The following is a 14,991-nucleotide window of genomic DNA, read 5'->3' on the forward strand; positions in this document are numbered from 1 at the left end:
AATGCCCACAAGGAAGGGGGAGGGTATTAGTTCTTAAACTGTGGGCTTTGGGACTGTAATTACCACTTCAGAGCACAAGGTCAAAAGTAGAGCTCCTACTTCAAGCTCTCACTCTGTTTCTGGGCTAACCCCATTCTGGAAAGTCATGTGCTTTCGTATGAACCTATACTCACAAAGGCCTAGTAAAGGTCAATAAAAGATGAACCAATTGATCTCCCTTCAGCCAGGTTAAGTGCACAGTGAAGACATGTGATGGATTTTTGCCTTCAAAGCCAGAAAGTCTTAGGCTGCAGTCATGTCCTGGATGTGAGAATAAAGGATGCGGAGAGCAGTGCCTCCCAACAAGTTGTTGAGTCGTCCGTGGGTTGTGAGCAATCTAATGGTTCTTATTTTTTAATGAAACGGAAAGGAATTGAAAACATCAAGGGCACCTAAGTGGCACAGTCAGTTGAGCATCTCACTCTTGATTTCAGCTCAGGTGACAGTCCCAGGGGATTGAGCCCCACATTGGATTCTACAATGAACATGGAGACTGCTTGAGATTCTCTCTCTCTCTCTCTCTCTCTCTCTCTCTCTCTCTCTCTCTCTCTCTCTCTGTCTCTCTCTCCCCTTATGTGCCTCTTCCTCACTCATTCTCTCTATTTCTCTCTCTCTAAAATTAAAAGAAAAATGTTCTTTTTAAAAAGAAGAGAAAATATCAGTTAAATATGTTTATAATAAGTGTGTTATTTCCTGAAATATTTATTTAGGCAATGTATGTATGTGTTGTGGGTTGTAATGTAAAATATATGTATTTTCCCTCTGAGTCTGAATCAAAACAAATTGGAAGGTCACTGCTTTGGGTAGCTCAGGATGTTGATGGAGGAGAAAGGAAAGTTATTGGAAGGCCTAGGTGGAGAAAGGAAGACTTATGCTAAAACAAGAAATACAACTACGGACAGAAAATATAAATTGTAAAGGACAAATTTGGGCTCAACTAGTTAAAGAACAATTCCTTCCCAGCAGTGAAATATCCAGCCTCATGAGGAAACAAGTTTCTATTTGAGACGTACCTCAGTGGTCACCTGTGTGAGCTGTGGAAGCCATCACGATGCCTGGCTTTAGTGAACCATAGGCCTAGATAATTCTCATCTGATTTTTGGAAGTTCTTTTTCTACAGTGAACACAACCCTCCAAGTCACTGATTTCTGCCATTGAACTCCAAGTTTTTAAGCTACTAAGCATGTTTTTTAAAGATTTTTTTATAACTTGGCCCTTTTTCTGCACTTTCATATAATGTCCTTATTTTAAAATAGTACTTTTAGAGTTTGGAAATGAGAAATTTCAAAACGGTAAAAAGCAATTGCTTTAGCTGAAAAGTAGTCCAGGTTATGTCCCATTTTATGTCCCTTTCCTTTATGCTCAAAAAATAAACATTAAAAAAAACCACATCATGTATTACAAAATAGGCACGAACAAATAAAATAATACCAGTTTCAGTGGGAACACTTTGAAATCAGTAGTTATAAAAATAGTCATATTTTCCACTGAAGGACACAGCATAGTTTCAAATGTGAAGCTCTGTCAAAGTGGTCAGTGTTAGTATACTTGTGTTTCTCAATCAAGAAAGCATATAAATTCATGACAGGATGTTATATTGAATAAAGATGCCACAAAATAAAATAATATGAGTATTTCCTTGGGTTTTTATTCCTAATCTTAAAATTCAACATGCTGACTTTATAGATTCTCAGATACAGGTAGACGTGGATCCTAATATCTAACTCTGAAGGTTTGAGCATTTCAGACAGAGAAAATCTTCAATAAATAGGATGAAACGTTACCCTGGGTTTTACAAAGATCATTTGGAAAAGAAAATTTATGAGTAGAGTTTACCTGAATTTCACTACACGTTTCTGCAGTTGAGGATGGTTATGGAAAGGGGCTATGGTTTGCCAGAAAGAAAATTGATTTGGGACACCAATCTTCTGTCTCCCATTCTCTTTGTTCCATTCTATTTTACTTAAGCTAATGGCTTCTAATTGCCAAGAGATATGTAAAACAGGTAGAAATAAGAAGTAAGTTACTGAAGCAAACTGATAATTCCCACCACAATATGACAAACTATGGAAGACCTGTGTATGATCACAGCTTTAAAAGACCAAAATTCATTTTACATGATATCAGTTCAAAAATGTAAGTGCAGGGGCACCTGGGTGCCTTTGTTGGTTAAGCATCCAGCTCCTAGTTTGGGCTCAGGTCATGATCTCAGTTCATGATCTCATGAGTTCCGCCTCAGGCTCTGTGCTGGCAGTGCAGAGCCTGCTTGGGATTCTGCCTCCCTCTCTCTCTCTCTGCCCCTCCCCTGCTTGTTCTCTACCTCTCTTTCAAAAATAAAAACCCAAGTGCAGGAAGTTATGCTTATTCATTCAATTTCATAAAACATGCAAAACAGACATTCTTCTATATGCTTAATCACAGGGTTGGAGTATCCACTAAATTATTTCACAAACATAGAAACCATACATATTCCTGGTATAGAAGTCCAAGTTTCTCACCCAATCCAGCTTTCCATTAACAGTAAAATTTGCATTATAGCTTTATAAACTTAAATGGCATAATGAGTTATATATGCAAGATCTAGAACTTTCTCAATTTCTTTTTATTTTTTCAGTAGTGTAGATGCCTATGCTCCTATTACACAGAAGATAGAGTTGGTACAGGGACCAGTGTTCTAGGATGACTAGGCTTTAAAAGCCCTAGTAATTGGGACACCTGGGTGGCTCAGTTGGTTAAGCGTCTGGTTTTGGCTCAGGTCACGATCTCCCCGTCTGGTCCGTGAGTTTGAGCTCTGAGTCTGGCTTTGTGCTGTCATGACAAGTCAGGGCCTGGACCGTGCTTCAGATTCTGTCTCTCTCTCTTTCTGCCCTCCCTCCACTTCCACTCCATCTCTGTCTCCCTCTCAATCTCAAAAAATCAAACATTAAAACAAAACTTTTTAAAGACCTAGTGATTAACTCAGGCTTTTTATAGCCAAGAATATGGTGTCAATGGCTTGTCTTTGGCAAATAGCTTCAAGGGCTTTCACAACCTCAGACACACCCTTGCTCCTTTTTTTTTTTAATAATTGTTTTTATGTTTATTTATATTTGAGAGATAGAGACAGTGTGAACGGGGGAGGGGCAGAGAGAGAGGGAGACACAGAATCTGAAGCAGGCTCCAGGCTCTGAGCTGTCAGCACAGAGCCCAATGTAGGGCTCAAACTCACAAACTGTGAGATCATGACCCGAGCCAAAGTCAGACACTTAACCAACTGAGCCTCCCAAGCGCTCCAATTTTGCTCCTTCTTATCAGCATCTCATTGTACTAACGGTTTTATAAAACATACTCCCATCTATGCCCCTAGTCTTTGCCATAGGATTTTCTTGCCCTATGCTCCACATTTTTCTCACCCCTTAAAGTCTCTGCTAAGTAGAAGTGTCCTTTTTTCTGTCTGTCTCGCTGCATCCTTCCTCTGATGGCACTGCTCATTCAGCTTCTTTTTCATATCCCCTGAACTTTGTAGTATCATTTCATAAAAACTCCTTTTTACTTCCTATAAAGCTTCACAGTCTGCTCCTCAGTTCACCGGCACCTTTTACCCCAGCTGCTCCCTAACTAATGAAACTTCTAAATCCAACTATTCCTTAATCTCTCAGGCTTCAACAGGATTTGCAAAAGTTCAGACTGAAGCAATATAGGCCATTCCACTTAACTTTCCTGCCTAAGGAAAGGAGGTCTGTGGTGTCTAATGATGCTGTCTATTGGGACATTCCCAAGCGTATGCTGTGCTCGTGAATTTTAGCTCTCCTTTCTGGTGAACCAAGCTGACTCAGTCTCTAAATTCACTTCCAAATGAACTTGTACTAAATATAATGGCCATTGCCTGTAAAAACATCTATGGAACAGCATATGCATTCTTGGTTTTTTAGGGGGTTTTTTCCCCTTGAGTTTCTCATAGTCTTAATTAGGCTTTTAAAAAATTATATCTTAAATTTATTCTTCTTGACCTGAGATGGCAAGTTATCATTCTAGGACTGACTTAAATAATGCTAAGGGGTTCCTTTCCTCTTAGGACGAGATTCTGTGCCAGCAGGAGGGGACCAGAAGTCGAGACCAAATCCCAGGACAACTGTGCCTCCAACTGGCTGCTGGAAAGAAGCAACCACACCCAGAGGCCCCCTCATGCCTAATGGGATTTCTGAGAAAGGACACTGACTCCAGGGTTTTCCAGACAGTTTATAATGCAGACTGAGCACAGGTTCTGGATTGAGTGCTCGTAGATTCCTAGATTCACAGCCCAGGTCCACCCTGACAAATTGCATGGCCTTAAGCAAACTATTTAACCTTTCAGATCCTAGACTGCCGCTCAGAGCTGCAGTGAGGGAGCGCAGACACTATACATCTAACACAAAGTATTAGCTATTAGGAGCTTTATCAATAGGACATCAGCAAAGTGTTCATTGTTTCTCATTCATTTATTTAAAGATCTTGGTGTTTTACAGCATGTTGAGGTTAGAATGACTTCCTCTGTGTTTGAGTCACTTTTTTGAATTTTCCTACAGATCAATCTGTGTAGGACCTTTATGTTCAGAGACTTTTGTGCAATGGACCACGTGGAAGAAAGGAAAACAACCCAAGACTAACACGTGAAAAACTAACCACATGTGACCCAGACAGTATGTTTTTTTCCAGAACAGAGATTTCCTGTCATTTTCCTTTTGTTCAATCAGTAGATTCTGCAAACAGTAGAATGCTACACTCTGGAAAATCAAGAGAAGAAATGATCAGGTCTCTCACGGAAGTTACAAAACTAGATTTATGCACATGAGTGGTGTCAGTATGGCATACAAATGCCAGAAAATGTGAGTTGGAAATTAGGAGGGCCCAGTTTGGTGCCCTGAGCACAGCATTAATGAATACCAGTAATAATTCATAATGAATAACAGCAGGAAGTACGGGCCTGGGCACCCCAAGAGAATAATTTTCACACTGTAAAAATTGATTGTGCCAGCCACTAATACCAATAAGGTCTACGAGAGTTGGCTTCCTGTTTTAATTTTAATTATCAAGTAAAACAAAATAAAGGAAACAAACTTTTTTTTAAATACACTGAATTGTAGGAAAGTTGCACAGAGAGCTTGAGCCACATGAATGGTATGAGGGTCATTTCCTCTCTCAGAGTTAGCAATTGCAGTAATTCACACATGTTTGAGATCCTGTGATACTCTGACTTTATGTTCCTGTGAAATAATCTTATCAGCAAGCTTCCCTCAGAGCCTTTCTTTAGTGCTTACCTCTACAAAGGCACTTTCTTCCCCTAGATTCTTGTCATTGTTCCTGTCAACTGCTGATCAGAGAGAGCCCCAGCACAACCTGCAGCCTATTTACCTAGAGCAGAGGACCAACTGCAAGGCTAAGAGAACAGTTTTTTCTTCTCAGATAAGTACCTCTCCTTTGTTAGTTTATCCTCATGCCTAAGAACTCTTATGGCTTGGGGGGGAAAAAAAACTCTCTTAAGAGCCTTTGTATGAAAAGAGGCCAAGGAAAAATTACTATTTGCCAACATGAAGCTATATTTAGTTATTTTAATACAAAGACAGAAAATCTGTGTTGAGTAGAAATTTCATTATCCTACCGGATATTAAAATCTTGATATCAAGATTGTCAACATAGTGATAACAAGTACAGCCCTAAAAATGATTCTTCTTGGAATGTATCTTAAAGATCATTTATAATTTAGTAATATCTCTACTACCCTGGCTGCTAATATTGATTAGCAGTCAACTACATTAATCAACTGCACACCATGTAAAACTCAGAGGGAGAGAAACAAAAAATAAAGAGAAACCTGAAGGAACATTTGTAGGACAGCTTGTAACAAGGGAAAAATCACTTTGCTTTTCTTCAACTTCTGGATTCTCTGTAATAATAATACCCAAAGGAAGGTGCAATATCTGTAGTAGAGAAAAGTAGAGAACATATAGCAAACACACTGGGAATTTACTGTAACACTGAACTTGACCTCTAAAATCTGTCTAAAAATAAAATAAATTCAAAGGTTACAATGAGACCTCTGGCACCTTTATTTTTTGTATATATTTGCTTATTTTTGGAAGAGTGCAAGTCGGTGAGGGATAGAGAGAGGGGGACAGAGGACCCAAAGCAAGCTCTCCCCTGACAGGCTTTCAGCAGCAAGCCTGATGTGGGGCTAGAACTCATGAACTGTGAGATCATGACCTGAGCCAAAGTTGGATGCTCAACCAACTGAGCCACCCAGGTGTCCCTCTGGCACCTTTACAGTAAGAAGCCGTTTAGGATAAGACTCACACTGTAAGGTGAAACTTTGTTTGAAGACTCCTATATGCATTTTCCACACTATGAGCAATGATGCCTATGTTATTGGCACCTGTGGGTCAGGATTTATAATGGTACATGATACTCCCAAACTCCCCAGGTTTAGGACATGAACTTGTGAATAGTAACACTCAAGCAAATGACCAAAAAGAAAGACCTAAAAACACTGTGTTCTTTTCATGTAAAAAGACCAGGTGTGTCCCCTGGAATGTCTGTTTCTAGAATGGCTTCTACCCTGCCTTGCTGTGGACACAATGTCTGCCAGATAGTAGCTTAGCAAACCCAGGATATAGCTGTGTGGGTAACTTGGGACATTATAAGAGTTAGATCGCACCATTGGCAGCAGTCCCAGTTTTCATATCACATTGCAACCTCAGACCAAGAATGGACCTTTTAAAGTCACCAAATCAATGACAAGTGACTGAACTCAAGGATGGTTAATGGGTGAGCACCACTTGTGTAAGTATCACTTGCACCAAGTCATAGTTTATGTTTCTGTCTAGAAACAATTCCTAGAATTTTTAGAGGATCGTTTGTGACCACTTGGGTCACAGGAATGTTACTTCAAAAGACAACAAAGGACGTTTTCCATTCAAAAATGAATAGTGATAGGGCCTACATGAGAAGGACTCATGCAACACTATAAGAAAACATACAATTAATTTTTGTATTCCAAGGATAGCTATATGTGCACGTGAAATCAACCCAGCCTGCATGGTGCAAAAGGCAGCGGGTAGAACATTTGCCATTTCTCTTCTTGCTTGGAATATTCTCATTCTCTAGTCCAATTACCTTTCAAGACCCTATGCTCATCAATTTGGACAGGTTGTTTCTCTTTTCTCTGTGTTTTGAAAGGGAAGTTAATAACTTTTGTAAAAGGGGTTAAAAGGAAGACTCTTCCCTTAGCAACAACAGGGTACTTAGTTACATTTTTTTCCTTTTTTAAAATAACACTTCCATGCCCCCCCACATATACACAATGATGATGCAAGGAAAAATGAACATTAGTAAAATAAAAAGATAAAGACACTAGCAAGGTGTTAAGTGACAAGTTCTGTCTTGTCAACAAAAGTTTTGACCGAAGCCTTAAAGCTGAGAACACAAAGTTAGGTGTTCACCTGTTGTAAATAAAGGAGATGATCAACACCATACATGCTAAGAGGTTTGTTTGTTTGCTTGTTTGTTTGTTTTCAAGTCTAGGGATCTTAGCTCCTGTGTCCCCATGTTAAGGCAAGTAAGGGAGGCTTCCAGAGAACCAGTTACAGACCACGAGGATGGTTTCTAGGACAAGAGCATCTTCTAACTAGATGCTTGCCCAGCCTCACAAATACAAGAGTCCCTTTCTATTAAGGAGCCTACAACAGTGTGAAGACAGATATCTTGAAAGAACCTGATGTGTGTTTCCTGAGTTTAGAAACACAGAAGCAGATGCTTAGTGCTTACTTGGAGAAATTCTTCAGATAAGAAACTTGATGGAATTTCCTGCTAGCACAATAAGTAGAGAGGATATAGTGAAAGCAAAAAAGTGATAAATTTACTTATGGAAAAGAGTAGACCCCACAGAAGTCAGCTTGATTTATCTTGAAAGGAACACTGTCCAAGAGATCTGGCAAGGAATGAGGTGATCCCAATACAAGAGGCTGAGAGGAGTGAGCCCCAGGAGAGTAAGTAATAAGATGTTAGCCAGCATATGTCAGGAAATTTCAGGTCACAAGTCCCCAGTGGGAGGATTCTGGGAACAAAAAAAAAAAAAAAAACGGTATTCATTACTAGTCATCTATTGCTGTGAAAAAATAGGACCACAAACTTCTAAAACAACACAGTTTATGTCAGTCAGCAGTCCAGGTATAGCTTAGCTGGGTCCTCTGCAAGGCTGCAGTTGAGGTGTTAGATGGGGTTCTTGTCTCATCTGGGGCTTGACTGGGGAAGGAACCATTTTTGATCTCATGTGGTTGTGAGCAGCATCTGGTTTCTTTCAAGTGTCATATTGAGGGCTTTGGTTTCTTGCCGACTATTAGCTGTAGGAAGTGGTGGGCCTCAGCTCTTTGTCACATGGCTGTTTCCATAGGCAGCTTATAACAGAGCAACTTGTTTTGAAGCCAGCAGGGGAGATAGAGTCTTCTCACCAGAAGAAGAAAAGCTTGCCATGAGAGGAAGAGCCAGAACTAGGATGTTGTTATGACTAAGGGCATTTGAGACCCCGCAAAGAGATACAGCCACCAACCATCCAAGACTTTAGCATTCTTTATTTCTCCTGCCTTTCGTCTCTTTTATGCAATCCTGCAGGAGCTGGGACCAGCAGAGTAGAAACCAAGAAATGAAAAACCCAGGAGTAATAGCTAAAATGTCTAACCACGGCCCTTTCCTTACTGTAGGCTTCTAGTCCTACAGTTGACTGGAACCTTAGAAGGAAGGGAAAAGTTTCAAGACACATGGGAGGTTGACTCTTTTCTATTATAGCTGAGTAGTCTAAAATATCTGGACATAAGGCTCTATATGAACACGTAAAAGTGACTGAAAAAGCTACAAGATCATCAAAGATAACATATCAAAGACTAACGTTTAAAAAATTAATTCATTCTATGGCTTTTCTTTTATTAAGTACAGTTGGTTCATTAAACTATTATTTATAAACTTATTCAGGAGATTTCAAGAGCCAAAGAGAAATATGGATGTGCACAGCCCTCATTTAACAAAGAAAAAGAAAAAGGAAGTGAAGAGGTAGCAGAAAGAGAATGAGGAGGAAAAATACAAAGAGGAAGAAGCTGAGAAGGAACAAAACCTGAAGGAAGAAAGGAGAGTTAGGAAGGAAGGGAAGGGAAAAAATTGAAAGGACAAAGGTTTACTCAGAGGAAACCTCTAATTCAGACATCATAAGAGTACATGAAAGACCAGAGAAAAATAGGTTGTTTACCAAGTTGTACCAAACAAGTCTAGTCTGTTCATAAAACAGATTACAACTGCCTTCAGAGTTGATATTTCGGTAGAGAGTGATATTAATTACTGGCAATTCATTAAATTATTCCCTGCTTTCTCTTTTGGATTATATTTGCTCCTAATTTAGTATACTATTCAGCCAATCAGGTAATGACTCTGAGTAGCACTGTTGGTCTGAAAGATAAACTATCATTCTTTTTCAATTTCCATGATTAAATTTATTCAAAATCTTTATTTACATAATTTGGTCTCATGAACCAAAGAAAAAAAGAACCAAAAGTTCTGAAGTCTTACCATAACTTCTGCTCATCTGTCACTACCCCTAAGCCTAGTTCTCAAATGTGATTTTATTTGTCCTTCCTAAACTATTTCTTCTGTGGTAAGCTCTATTTCTACATATCATGCTTTGTTTTTGCCCCTTAATTTTTAAAATGCCAGACATTATTAATTTGTCACTGTGATAAAGATTTCTCTTTTTTCCTCTACTAATAGACCATCCCTGATCTTTCTTTCTATTGTAATTATGTCACTATTTTAACTTAAATATATCATTATTTGCTATTGATTTATGTTAATATATATGTATGTCATATTTTTCCTACAACACTAAATATAAATTCTTAATTACATTTTCCTCATTTTTTATTTTTTCCTAGAGTTTATAGTTGCTTTTCATTGAAAAAAAAGACAACTCTTAGTCTAATTACTCTTCATATATTTTTTTCCAAATAATTTATTGAGTGCTCCTATAAACAACACACCCCTTCCTCAACATCGGCCTTTGTTTTGGAGAAGGAGCTGTCCATCCTCTTGCTCCAAATTGGACTGGTTCTTTCCTAGGATTGCTGTACTTTGCCATTTTGGGACTTCTCTTTGCTGATCCTCTAGGTTGGATTTATTATTTCCAGAAGCCCTATGATTCTTCTATTTTGGTTTACTCTCTTGTATCTTGAAGCACATCTTTAGCTTTCTTTAAAAGATGCATGGCAGGAAGCAAGTCAAAGTGGGCACTTTGAATATTTTACGTAAATTAATTATAAAATTTTAATGAAAATAACTTCTTGGAATCTATATATTTTCCAGTTCTCAGGAAGAAGAAAAAACCCTATAAATCCAACAATAAACATTAAAGAAATTTAAGGTTAAATTTAATGTTAAAAAACACAACTAAAAAAGTCATAAACCAGTTTTACCGTTAAATTTCACTCTGTCTACGGAATAAATAACTCCTATTTTATACAAGCTATGTCAGAGAATAAAGCTCTTACCTGGCATCAATCTTTGCTAATAATTTGAAAGATATAAGCAATGAAGCAGAGAAAGGTCTTAGACCTCCTGAGAGGTCCTGAGACCCACTTCTCTGGCCCAGAGCAATAAGGAGGCCTCGCAAAGGTAAAACATACACCATTACGTGAGCCAGCAGGGAACATTTAGGTCATGAAACATCTCCATTTACACTCCAGAATTATCGAGTTCTGAAGTTTATGTACCTTCCTTAGGTCTCACAAACCCATAGATACCAGGTTTGTTTACCACAAACCAGGGATATTTTGTTAAGAGCACTTTAAAAATAAGGACACTCCTCTTGGCAAATATCATTAGTCCATCTACCAGGATACTCAGTTATTAGCATGTTTGCAAAGATTTTTAAGGATCCAGCCTCCTGTCTTCTTTCCCTGGGAGAAAGAAGAACAGTGTGGCTGCCCTAACTCCTTTCTCCTCACGGGTCATACGAACTTCATGATGCTGATATGCCCTGATGGCCTAACAGACAAAGATCAGACAAGAAAAGGAAAAATTGAGTTCCAATCCATTTGTACAAAAATCCTAAAGAAAATGTTAGGAATATTTCTTCTAAAAAGTAATAAAATGAATGTGGATTCATCCCAAGAATTCAAGAAAATTCTATGTTAACCAATCCCGCTTTAAAATGAAGGAGAAAAATGTTATTTCAGATTCAGAAAAGGCATTTAATAAAAGTCAACACATGCTAAGCATGTATCCAAAAAATAGTGACAAAATCTTTTTTTAGAAATTCTAACACATTGTGTTATAAATATGTTAGATTAATATTATTTAAAGAAATTTATTTGGATCACCTGGGTGGCTCAGTTGGTCAAGCATCTAACTCTTGATTTCAGCTCAGGTCATGATCTCATAGTCATGAAATCGAGCCCTGCATCAAGCTCTGTGCTGACAGCGTGGAGCCTGCTTGTGATTCTCTCTCTCTTCCTCTCTTTCTGCCCCATTCCCACTCACATGCACATTTTCTCTCTCTCTCTCTCTCTCTTTCTCTCAAAATAAGTAAACTTCTTTTAAAAAGTAATTTTTTGAATTCCTAAAACCTATAAGAAAAGAAAACCAAGCTGATAATTCTGCAAAAGACATGAACAGTCAATTTACAGAAGAAATTGGAATGATAACAATAGTTGAAAGATGTTCAATCTCATAATAAAAGAAATTCGAATTAGAACCTAGGATTGTTAAATATAAATCGCAATCTGATCATATTGGCCATATTTGGTAGAAATGAGTATGTGAACACCTTCACACCAGCAATTCTCCCTTCTAGAAGCTACTCTGAGCAAAGGCTGTTACACTTGCACAAAGAGACCTACACAGAATATTCACTGCAGCGTTGGTGGTAATATTTAAAATTTGGGAAGAGTAGCATAAAATAAATAATTTGTGGCATATCCAGAATGAACCAATTTACATCTACTTTGTGTAAATAGATTTTTTAAATGCAAAGTGAAAAAACTAAGTAGCAAAAGGCTAGGGGCTGAGTAACACTGTTTGTATAAAATGTGAAAACATGCAAAACAGTATTTTTATTGTTTATCAATAGATGCGTATTTATTACTGGGATAAAAAGATGCATGGGAGTGATCAACACAAAACTCAGGAGAGTTAGCTCCAGGACAGAGATGGAGGGGGAAATGTGATCAGAAGTATCTCTGGATCTCTGTATTCCAATACGCAATTCTTAAAAATATCTTTAACAACTATGACAGAAGAGTTGTAACTTGTAAAGCTGTTTTGTGGTTATACTGGTGGTCCTGTGATGATGCATTATTCTTTCTACTGATTTTAATGAAACAGGAAAAGATGAATTGGCAGATCTGTGTCTGAACCCGGAGCGTGCTGATTGCTAGGATTTATCGAAAGGCAGGGGAACCAGGAGCCAGGAGTCTGTGGTTCTCCAGGACTTCCAGATACCAAAATGTGAAGTCAGGCCACTCCTCCAGCCTAAGAGTAGATGCCTGGTGGCCGAAAAGCTGCAGACAAATAGGGGAAGAGAGCTAGAGATCTCTACTCCCTAGTGCCATATCTGGTGTCTCTGAACCTGGTATCTCCAGGGTGCCCTGAACACATTGGGTCCTGGGGTCTCCTTCCTGCACCCACTGCCAGCTGTGAGGACTGTGGCTTTGCTCTGCTGGTTTCTCTCCCCCATCTGCCTTCCATCTAGATTGCTCTGACTCAGACACCCTCCAGTCAGTTCACTTTGTCCCTGTAGGTTTGTCCCCTCTTGTCTCTGTAGTATCATTTTAATGGGGTCTTTGGAGGGGAAAATTATAATGTATATGATTAATCTGACATCTTTAACCTGAATAGATAATGAATGTGTGTGTGAAGAGAAAAAGCTAAAGAGAGAAAGGCTCCTATGGACTGAATGTTTCCTCCCCCAAATTTTTATGTCAAAACTGCAATCCCCAGGGTGATGATATTTGGAGATGGGGCTTTGGGGACGTAACTAGACCATGAGGATACCCTTATTAGTGAAGACATAAAATAGTTTGCTGCCTCTCGCTGCTCTCTGCCACGTGAGGATATGAGGAGTAGACAACCATGTACAAATCAGAAATGGGGACCTCACCAGACACCAGATCTGCCAGCACCTTGGTCTTGGGTTTCCTGCTTCCAGAAATTTGAGGAATCAATGCCTAGTATTAAGCTACCCCAGCAAAAGGTATCTTGTAGATGCAGCCCAAGCAAAGATAGGCATGACAGAACACTCCATGGGCATCTCCTCTGTGACCTGGACACATTTTCATGATTCAGCATGCAAAAATTTGCACATAAGATCCAATGACATAAATCAATATGGAAAACTGGAATAAAAAATGTTCTTTGGAAATGTGTGTAGGTAATTTTCTGGACAATTCCAGTGTTTCTGTTCATGTGTTTCATAGACAAATACCCTGCTTAAGGAGCAAAGTGTCCTATGTTGCAACTTCCCCAGTTAGTTAAATTTCCAATTGACCGACTAGCTCTTCATACATTTCTGTGTACCACATATGGGAACCTAATGATTGGTATATATTTTATACCTAAATTTCTGTTATGCCAAAAAATATTTTGGCAGCAAAAAATACACGAAACTCAGAGTTTCTAATTAAAAAGATCGCTATAGAATTTTTTAAATCAATTCAAAAGTAATCCAATAGGACTTTTGAAAATGAACTCATTTACCCTTGAGTTTCTGTCTGACCTACAAATATACCTGTCTGGGAAATACATATTCAAGAGAAAACATACAAAAAGATAAAAGGATCATCAGAAGTAAAAATCATCGTAGGCAGTGGCAGAGGCATGATAAATATTTTTTCAACTTTGTGAAATATTGTTAGCTGGAGACAAAATTCCCATGGACTGCTCTAAGCATAGAAAACCAAGTCCTCTAGACCCCAAATGAACTTCAGAGAGCTGCTTCCCACTATTTGGATGGCTGACCCTTGGTCTGGAAAACTGACTTCATCTGGTATCAGGTGTCACATTGCTCACTAAGAAAACATTTCGGTTTTTAGCAGGTTTGGCATTCGACCTATGAAATGGTTGGTTTTCAGTGATGTCCTTCTCCCCACCGACCTCTCCCAGACGCACAAATAAAGTGTAAATTATCAGAAAAAGTGCTGGCGTGTGTGTGTGTGTGTGTGTGTGTGTGTGTGTGTGTGTTCAGTGCATGAGGTGGAATGAGCCAAACCTTTCAGATGCTGCCATTATTCGATCCTCTGGATAAAAACAACAAAAAAGTCATTTACATTTTCAGTTTAAATAATGCAAACCCTCTCATCAGAAGATGACAAATGGCTTATGAACATTGTCTCTGACAAACTACAAAATCACTCCCTGTTTGAAAATAAAAATAGATGCTGCGCGCAGGTCAATAGCCGTCGCGGCATTAGCATAGAGCCGGCCGAGCTAATTTGCACGCCACATTTTATGTCTCTCCCAGTAGTGACTGGGTAACAGCCATGTGCTGATTATGTGGATTTTGCTGCTGGTTCTCCCCCGCAAATTGCAAAGCATCACATTGCCAGACACAGATCTGATTTCACTTACTTATGCTCAGCATGGTTTCCCCTTCGTTCTTTGCTCAGATACCTTCATTTTAATCTCAAGGATTCTTTATGATCTTTCAGCATACATCTATCCATCACTACAGCCGCTCAGATATCACAGGACCTCTGCCCAAGGGTATGCTTTTGAAGAATTAACTTGCTCCATCTTTCAACATTTTCCAAGTCAGTTCTCTCGCATCCTAATGCCAATGAGCATATGCCACATTCAGACTGATGTGCGGTATCCTTTCATTATCAGCTATGTTCATGGCCCACAAATACCTCCTGCACCAGGATTTCTGTCATTCATCGTAACAGTGACAGAGATTGAGCTGAC

The sequence above is a fragment of the Suricata suricatta genome, chromosome 10 (genome assembly GCF_006229205.1).
Source record: "Suricata suricatta isolate VVHF042 chromosome 10, meerkat_22Aug2017_6uvM2_HiC, whole genome shotgun sequence".
In the NCBI taxonomy this organism is placed as follows: Eukaryota; Metazoa; Chordata; class Mammalia; order Carnivora; family Herpestidae; genus Suricata; species Suricata suricatta.